The 9,092-nt window shown below is 40.7% G+C and overlaps 1 pseudogene; it reads left to right on the top strand.

Annotated features, from left to right (window-relative positions):
• The first annotated feature begins 1,356 nt into the window (after nucleotides 1-1,356).
• Nucleotides 1,357-9,092, top strand: part of LOC102500033 (kelch-like protein 5) — a 32,883-nt pseudogene continuing 25,147 nt past the window's right edge.

Below are 9,092 nucleotides of genomic sequence, written 5' to 3'. Positions count from 1 at the left end.
CTCAAGAAATTACACAGGTTTTAGAAACTCTGTGCTGGGAACTGGAGATGAAGTTTAAATACATATTTTCTATTATATTACAATATCACAGTTGGTTTGCAGGTGGCTGGAGGGAACTGGCAGGTATAGACTCTATCAGTGACCTTCTTCAGCATCCCAATGGGATGGTTAGATTTCTTTGCTCTTCAACCTGCCCCCACTCAAATCTAACCTTGGTTTTGGTAGTAGAGTCTTCTTCTTGAGTGATAGTTTTCTTTCTTTCTTTTTGTTTCTTATTTCTTTTTTCTTTTTCTTTCTCTTTCTTTCTTTCCTTCTTTCTTTCTCTTTCTTTTTCCTTCCTTCCTTCCTTTCTTTCTTTCTATTTCTTTCTAGAGAGGTTTTTGCTATAGGTCACATGGGCTCCCTAGAGAGACAGAGAGACAGAAAGCAAGAAATCACCCCCAAGAGCAGATGACCACGCTGCAATCCCTTCTCCTCCATTCTCTTCTCAGAATCTTGGCCACACGCACATGTGCCTGGCATTAATTTTAAGCCAGCCTGGGACTCCAATGGCAATTGAACGGTGGTTGACTTCATGAGAGTCCAGGGATGTAACCATTACACCATCTGCTAGTCCTTGAGTGACAGTTTTCTTAATTATTTTTTATGAATGTCATCACTCCTCCATTCTCTTCTCAGAATCTTGGCCACACGCACATGTGCCTGGCATTAATTTTAAGCCAGCCTGGGACTCCAATGGCAATTGAACGGTGGTTGACTTCATGAGAGTCCAGGGATGTAACCATTACACCATCTGCTAGTCCTTGAGTGACAGTTTTCTTAATTATTATTTGTGAATGTCATTGTTGAGCTCTCCCAATAATGTTATCTCAAAACCCAAACATTATCTCTTGGGACCAGCAGTTAGCGTAATGGCTATGTCGCTGGACTCCCACGTAGTCGACCATGGTTCACACCCCGGACCTGATGGTTTGAAACTCACTCCGGGCGCGTGTGTGTGTGTGCCCAAGATCCCAAGAGGAGAATGGAGGAGAAGGGATTGCGGTGTGGTCATCCCCCCTGGCGGGTGATTTCTCGCTTTCTGTCTCTCTGTCTCTGTCTGTCTGTCTGGTGAGCACGCACTTCCTATAGCAAAAACCTCTAAAAAAAAAACCCCAAACATCATCTCTAAGGGCCACATGTTCTTACATATTATCAGTCCTGATAGGATGGAAGAATTTATCCAAGACAGTGCTCATTTTAATCTGTGTTTACTACAGCCAATTTAGAAGTTAGGCCCAGGAGGGGACAGGGCTGGCAGCTGCTAACACCACGCCAGGACTGCCCCCGTCTTAACCCCCCCCCTCCTTCCAACTGCTTGGAATCCATTATTTTGCCAATGCCCAGGTTGCACAAAGTGGCTCACAATTATACAATGGAACATTTCATGGAGGTAATCAGAAACCAGGAATTTGTATCATTAACAGATTTTCATGGAGGTAATCAGAAACCAGGAATTTATTTCATTATCAGCTAGCAAATCAAAGCTCTTGAACAGTAATGACATGAACATTCCCATTGAAGAGACAATATTGAATGCACTTCTCACTTGGGTCTGTCAGGATTTGGAACAAAGACTGAAAGGTATCAGTAAATTTTTGGCTTATATTAGCCTGCCTCTTCTTACACCACAGTTCTTGGCAGACATGGAAAATAATGCACTGTTTCAGGATGATGTAGAATGTCAGAAACTCATTATGGAAGCAGTGAAGTATCACTTATTACTAGAGAGATGACCCATGTTACGAAGTCCTCGGATAAAGCCTAGGAAGTCTACTGTTTGTACATTATTTGGAGTTAGAGGAATGGATTCCACAAAAGGAGCAACAAACACTGAGAAGTATGCTCTCCGTACAAATATGTGGACTCCAGTAGCAAACATGAACCAGAGGAAGCTCCAGTTCGACACTGCAGTATTAGATGACAAACTGTACATGGTGGGAGGCAGAGATGGACTGAGGACTCTGAATATCAAGTGCTACAACCCCAAAACAAAAACTTGGAGTCTGATGCTGCTGATGTCCACACATAGGCATAGCCTCGGTGTGGCTGTACTGGAGGGCTCCATGTATGCGGTTGGAGAGCATGCTAGCTGGAGCTCTCTGAATGTGGAGGAGAGATGGAACTCTCAGTCCTGCCAGTGGAATTTCTTTGCTATGATGTCCACTCCCAGGAGCACAGTAGGTATGGCAATACTGAGTGAAAAGCTTTATGCAGTGGTGGTTGTGATGGAAGTTCTTGTCTAAATTCAGTAGAGTGTTTTTTTTTTTTTTTTTTTTTGAGAGGTTTTTGCTATAGAGCATGTGCACTCGCCAGAGAGACAGAGAGAGACAGAAAGTGAGAAATCATCCCCCAGGGGGGATGGTCACATCACAATCCCTTCTCCTTCATTCTCCTCTTGGGATCTGGGGCACGCATGCACATGTGCCCGGCATGAGTTTAAGTCACCAGGTCTGGGACTTGAACCACAGTTAACTACATGGGAGTTCAGCGACATAGCCATTATGCTAACTGCTGGTCCCTGGTAGTGTTTTGATCCTCACACAAATAAATGGATGCCGTGTGCACAGATGTCCAAGAGGAAAGTCAGTGTAAAAGTCACAACCTGGAATGGGTTGCTCTATGCTATTGGAGGGCAAGATGCCCCCGCTTCCAACTTGACTTCTTAACTCTTAGACTGTGTGGAGAGATAAGATCCCAAAACAGACATATGGACTGCAGTGGCATCCTTGAGCATCAGCAGAGACACGGTGGGCAGCTGTTTACTTGGTGATAAGCTATATGCAATTGTGGGGTATGTTGGACAGACTTACCTTAACACAATGGAGGCTTATGATCCCCAGACAGATGAGTGGACCCAGGTTGCTCCACTGTGCCTAAGAAGAGCTGAAGCTTGTGTTATAACTGTAAAACTGGAAGGTAGTGCTTTGTTTTCTAAATGAAGAAGTCATCTTCTTTTATAAATTTAATATTATTATTCTACTATTGATGGATACATTGTTAGTAAATGTGCAGTACCATATTCCTGGGCACAAAGTGCCTGATCTGGAAGTGAAAATGTTAAAACAAAGGGAGGGAGAAGTGAATGCACCATGATCAAGTACTTTCATTTCTTAGTAAATCAAAACTATAGATGGTGGATTGTGGATTCCTGATACAAAAGCCGAGGACAATGTACTGCTTCAAAACATAATCAGTGCTTGTTCAACCATTAATCAATCAGTTTCAGTCATAGAATGCAGACATATGGTATATGTTAAGTGGGGACATACAATGTCTCTCCTTCATAGCCTGGCTTGCCTCACTCAGCAGTACATCTTCCATATTCTTCCACTTTCTGTCAAAAGCCAGGGTTTTGTTGGTTTTTATGGCTGAGTAGTATTCCATAGAGTATATGTGCCACAGTTTTTCAAACACAAGAGATGGGTGTGAATGTCAGACGAGGTGTATGTGGAGGAGTGGGGCCTAACGAAGGACATTTGGAGAAGAGATACAGAGGTAGAGCATTGATGGGATGGGGAGGTGTGGTGTTATCTGTTAAAGATATTTTGATCAATGGGTCTGGGGAGAAAAGTGAACATATCGAAATGGTCTCATTGTAAGTCAAACAATATGATTGAAAGTATATACAAAAAAAATAATAAATAATGTGAAAAAAATAATGACACATTAAAAAAACATAATCAGTGCTAACTGGGAATTTTTTTAGTTCATACTCAAGCACGTTTTACTGACATTATCCAGATTTATTTTATTACGGTGCAAACATACCAGATAAAATTTCTAAAATATTGCTTTGTGATCTTATACATGAGTTGAAGTAATTTTTGTTTGTTTGCTTGTTTAAACACAACTACTATTTTAATAGCATGCTAAAGATTATCCTTTTATGTTTTTCCAGAAGCAGATGCAATATATGTTCTTCGTTTTTGGATTTCATTTCTATAATTGGTCTCACTCAGTGGAAAAAGAAAAATATTAAAGAGTTAAAACAATAATGACCAAAAAAAGGGTTCATATGATCTGCCATTTCTATTTAAACAGTCATTCCATTATTTCTAGATTCACCAAGAACTACATGTTATGATAGTCTTAAATTGAAATCATAACATGGCATTTTGCATTGAATTTAAGATATGCAGGTTTATGTAGAGAAAATAAATGTTATATATACCCTGTAATATTCTTTCACTCAACTAGTATTTAATTATGTGGATTTTTTTAATATTATAAAAAATGGTCTGATTTTGCCTTTCAATATTGACTAAATTGTTTGGATAGTCTTAGGTTCTCAAATCTGTATTTGCCTCCCCTTCCTGTCTTATGTCTTAACACAGTTAGTAACACCTTGTGCTTCTTTACAAATTTTTTTTTGGGAATAGGCTTATTGAATGTTTGAAAATAAGTTTAAAGTGTTGAGTTATCCAAAGTTTTGTACAGTTATAAACTCTTATTACATATGTGACTATCAATATTTTTCACTAAATTATTTAATGTTTGCTAAAATGCACTGGGAAGTACCATTTCATGGTAAATACTATAAGGAATAAGTCATTAACTTATATCTTAATATAAAATGAATATAAACTAAATTCACATCTTTTTAATTTTTTTTGAAGAGGTATTCGCTATAGGGCACGTGCACTCACTAGACAGAGAGAAACATAGAGACAGAAAGTGAGAAATCACCCCCCAGGGGAGATGGTCACGCCGAAATCCCTTCTCCTCCATTCTCCTCTCGGGATCTTGGGCACGCACGCACACGTGCCCGGCATGAGTTTTAAGCCACCGGATCCGGGGTGAGAACTGCGGTCGACTACGTGGGAGTCCAGTGACATAGCCATTACGCTAACTGCTGGTTCCCCTAAATTCACATCTTTTAAAATGAAAAACAAAAGGAAGTTAGACTCTATGTTTAAAACCTAGCACATGGGTCACAATGCTCTGGAGATTAGGAGCTATTGGGATCATGACTCCACTGACCTGTGGGGAACTTCTGCAGGGTCCAGAGCTATATTTATGTGAGTGCACATTACAGGCAAAGTTACACTCTGAACTGCCCAGCATCAGAAAGGTAGGTGTCCCCTGACCAGGGGGCAGTATATGTATGTTCCTGTGGAATGAATGACATGTAGGTCTCTATGGGAATCTCTCTCTCTCTCACACACACACACTCACACACATGCTCCACCAGGGACTCAGGCCCTCTGGCAAATCCTTGCCATTCTGTTAGACTGAGGAAAATCGAGGTCTGTGTCTCCGCATTGTGGCAAAGAATTGAAGGACAAGGAGACAAGTTGAGCACAAGGTTTATTGAGATGGAGATATGTCCCACAGACAGAACTGGCCAGTACCAAGGGCCTGTCTCTTTTCCTGGGTCTCCTTTTATCATGTTTCAGACCTTTTGTTCATCTGAAGTATGTGTCCTTAGGTCACCTCTGGCTTGTTAATTTTCTTTTGGCTTGTTCCTCAGTCTTGTATCTTGTAGGACTCATGTTGCTGGAAATTGTTTTGAGCCAAAATACAGATAGTCATATAGTCTTTCCTTAAAGTTTCTTTGTGCTCCAAGGTAGTTCCCTGATCTACATCTGTCTAACTAAGGTCATTATTCCTAAAAACTCTTAACAATTCAACTATTTGCATCTGGCAATTTTCAAATGCCCTCCACACATAGCATCTTATTTCACTCACACCATCATGCTCAGAAGCATTATACTTACTAGCTTACTAGCTTCATTAGGCATGGGGCTGTATTACTGTGTGCACGCTGAGTCTTTTCCAGACCCAACAAATCTCTTCTTAGATTTGCTTTACATTTAAGGGCACTCTGTGTACGTTTTGGGCAGGAAATCTTCCCTTGTAATCCCTGGAAATCACTGATTTTTTTTTACTGTCTCTGTAGTTTTGCCTCTGTCCAGAATGTTGTATAGTTGGAATTATATACATAGCCTTTTTCTTTTTTCTTTTTTTTTGGAGAGGTTTTCGCTATAGGGCGCGTGCGCTCGCCAGACAGAGAGAGACATAGAGACAGAAAGCGAGAAATCACCCCCCAGGGGGGATGGTCACGCCGCAATCCCTTCTCCTCCATTCTCCTCTTGGGGTCTTGGGCATGCACGCACACGCGCCCGGCGTGAGATTTAAGCCACTGGGTCCGAGACGCGAACCGCGGTCGACTACGTGGGAGTCCAGCGACATAGCCATTACGCTAACTGCTGGTTCCCTATACATAGCCTTTTAAGACTGGCTTTTTTTCCCACTTAGTAATATGCATTTAAGTTTCCTCCATGTCTTTCCATGGCTTGATAGCTCATTTCTCTTTAGTGCTGAATAATATTCCATTTTTTGGATGTACCGCAGTTTACCCATTCACCTACTGAGGGACATCTTGATTGCTTCCAATTTTGGCAATTATGAATAAAGCATCCATGTGCAGATTTTTGTGTGGAGATAGATTTTTACCTATTTTTGTTAGATGTCAGGAGGTTGCTAAATTGTATAGTAAGAGTATGTTTACTTTTATAAGAATACCATGAAACTGTCTTCCAAAGTGACTGTACTATTTTGCATTTCCACTAGTAATAAATGAAAATTCCTGTTGCTTCACACCCTGGTCTGCATTTAGTGTTCTCAGTGTTTAGGCCATTCTGATAGATATTTTTAGTGTAGTTCTTATAAACCCTGTCTGCCCATCAGAATTGCCTGGGAGAACTTATTTTCTTTAAACTTTTGTAACTGTCAGAGGCATGTGCATTTTCTAGAAAGAGAGACAGAGGAAGAAAGGGAATAAGCATCCCCTAGTGGAGTATGGTCATGCTACAATACCTTCGCTTCCATTTCTCCATCCCTTTGGGATTTTAGGCATGCACACACACACTTGGTGTGTTTTTCAAGTGGCTGGGGCCAGGATTTGAACAGCAGTCAGCCATGTAGGATCTGGCTCCCTTAACTACTAGCCTACAGGACCAGCTAAGCCTGGAAGAACTTTTTAAAAAAATAACAATTTTGAATAGAGAGGCAAGACATTTATGGAACACAGTAATGGTTTATTACTTGTTGATGATAACATGTATAAGTATTCTCAACTGGACTGGTCTGAGGTGTATTTCATCTTGAGTAAATTCTCTTTACAAGCCAAATGCTGTATAGTGATCAAATGTATAAAAAAATGATAATAATAAAATTTTTAAAATAACAGGGTTTTTTTGAAAGTTTTTTTTTTTTTTTGGCTACAGGGCATGTGTGTTCCCATAAAGACAGACGCCACTATCCCTTCTCCTCCATTCTCCTCTCGGGATACCCCCCCAGAGGGGATGGCCATGCCGCAATCCCTTCTCCTCCATTCTCCTCTTGGAATCTTGGGCGCACATGTGCCTGGCATGTTTTTGAGTCCAGACTCGAACTACAGTTGATTATGTAGGAGTTCAGCGACATAGCCATTACACTAACTGCTGGTCCCTGCAAAAATAATAATTTTGAAACCACACCCCAGACCAATTAAGCTTGGCCTGGGGTTCAGGCATCAGCCTTTTAAAATTATGTCCCAGGTTATTTGAATGTGTATCTGAAATTGAGAATGGCTGGTTTAAAACATACAGTAAACCTTTTTTAAAATGTTAGTGGCAATGGGAAAATAAAACATAAAGCTTTTACTGTCTCGACATTGAACAGCTATTGAAGATTGGTAGATCAAATACTTTTGGAAAAATCTGTTTTTAGAGAAATCAAACATAAGCATTTGCAGTTGGAATAGCAGAAAGAGGTAAAGGAGCATCAGAATTGCACATAGGGATTTTTCTGGCTTACCTCATGTGATTAAAACTAACCAGAAGTGGGACCAGCAGATGGCATAATGATTGCACTGCTGGATTCCCACAAAGTCAACCATAGTTTGAATCCTGGACGCGGTGGCTTAAAACTCATGTTGGGCACATGTGTATTCTTGCACATGCACCCAAAATCCCAAGAGGAGAATGGAGGAGAAGGGATAGCAGCATAGTTAGCCCCCCTGCAGGGTGATTTCTCGCTTTCTGTCTCTCTGTCTCTGTCTTTTTGGTGAGCACACATGTGCTATAGCAAAAATCTCTCTCTCTAAAAAAATAATAAAAAAACAGAGGCTATAAAAATTATAATTTTTAAATTTGGAGAGAGAATAAAGCAGAAGGAAAGGACAAAAGAAAACATAACTCCTAAATTTAGAGTATTTGTATTCCTAAAAAGATTACTTGAATATGTGTATTATACCAAGTAGCTTGTGATGTTTTCTCAAGTCCTCTATTTGGGCCTCCATCAGCAGTCATATGTAATGGACCAAGATAGAAGATATTGAAGCTGTGTCTGTGGGAGACGTCATGACAAGAAATCAAAATAAGATTTTGTACAGCTACCCAGAAGGTGTACATTCAGGAGGGCTTCAAAAGTTAGAAAATACTTCTCACTCAACATAAGAGGTGAGTAGAAAATGTGCCCTTAAAAAGAATCAAAGTTTTTTTTTTTTTTTTTGAGACTTTTGCCTTAGGGTGCATTCACTCACTGGAGAGAGAGAGACAGAGAGTGAGAGGGAACATGAGAAACCACCCCCAGGGGGGATTACCATGCTACAATCCTTTCTCCATTCTCCTGGGATCTTGGATATGCACACACATGTTCCTGGCATGATTTTCAAGCCACTGGGTCTAGGACTCGAACCATGGTCAGCCACGTGGAAGTTCAGTGATGTAACTGCTATGCCATCTGCTGGCCCCATAGTGTTTTTTGGTCAAAAGTGCACAATTCAGTGTTTTTTAGTATATGCACAAAGTTGTGCAACTATCAATACTATCTAGTTCTAGAACATTTTCATTATCCCTAAAAGAAATCCAGTACCCATCAGCAGTCAGTTTCTATTGTCCCCTCATTCCAAGGCCCTGACAACCTAGAAGTAGAATTGCTGGACCAGAGAATAGCCCTTCTTCAAGAGACAGACAGCTCCATGGCTCCCGCTATCTAGCCATTTTGGGAGAAAGGAAGATGTCCCACTGATAACTGGGCCTCCAGCATACAAAACTCGCATGGTA

This window comes from Tupaia chinensis, unplaced genomic scaffold (genome assembly GCF_000334495.1).
Source record: "Tupaia chinensis unplaced genomic scaffold, TupChi_1.0 Scaffold144666_1, whole genome shotgun sequence".
NCBI classification, from domain to species: Eukaryota; Metazoa; Chordata; class Mammalia; order Scandentia; family Tupaiidae; genus Tupaia; species Tupaia belangeri.
Note: the sequence above shows the minus strand (reverse complement) of the source record. Positions and strands in the feature narration are given on the sequence as shown.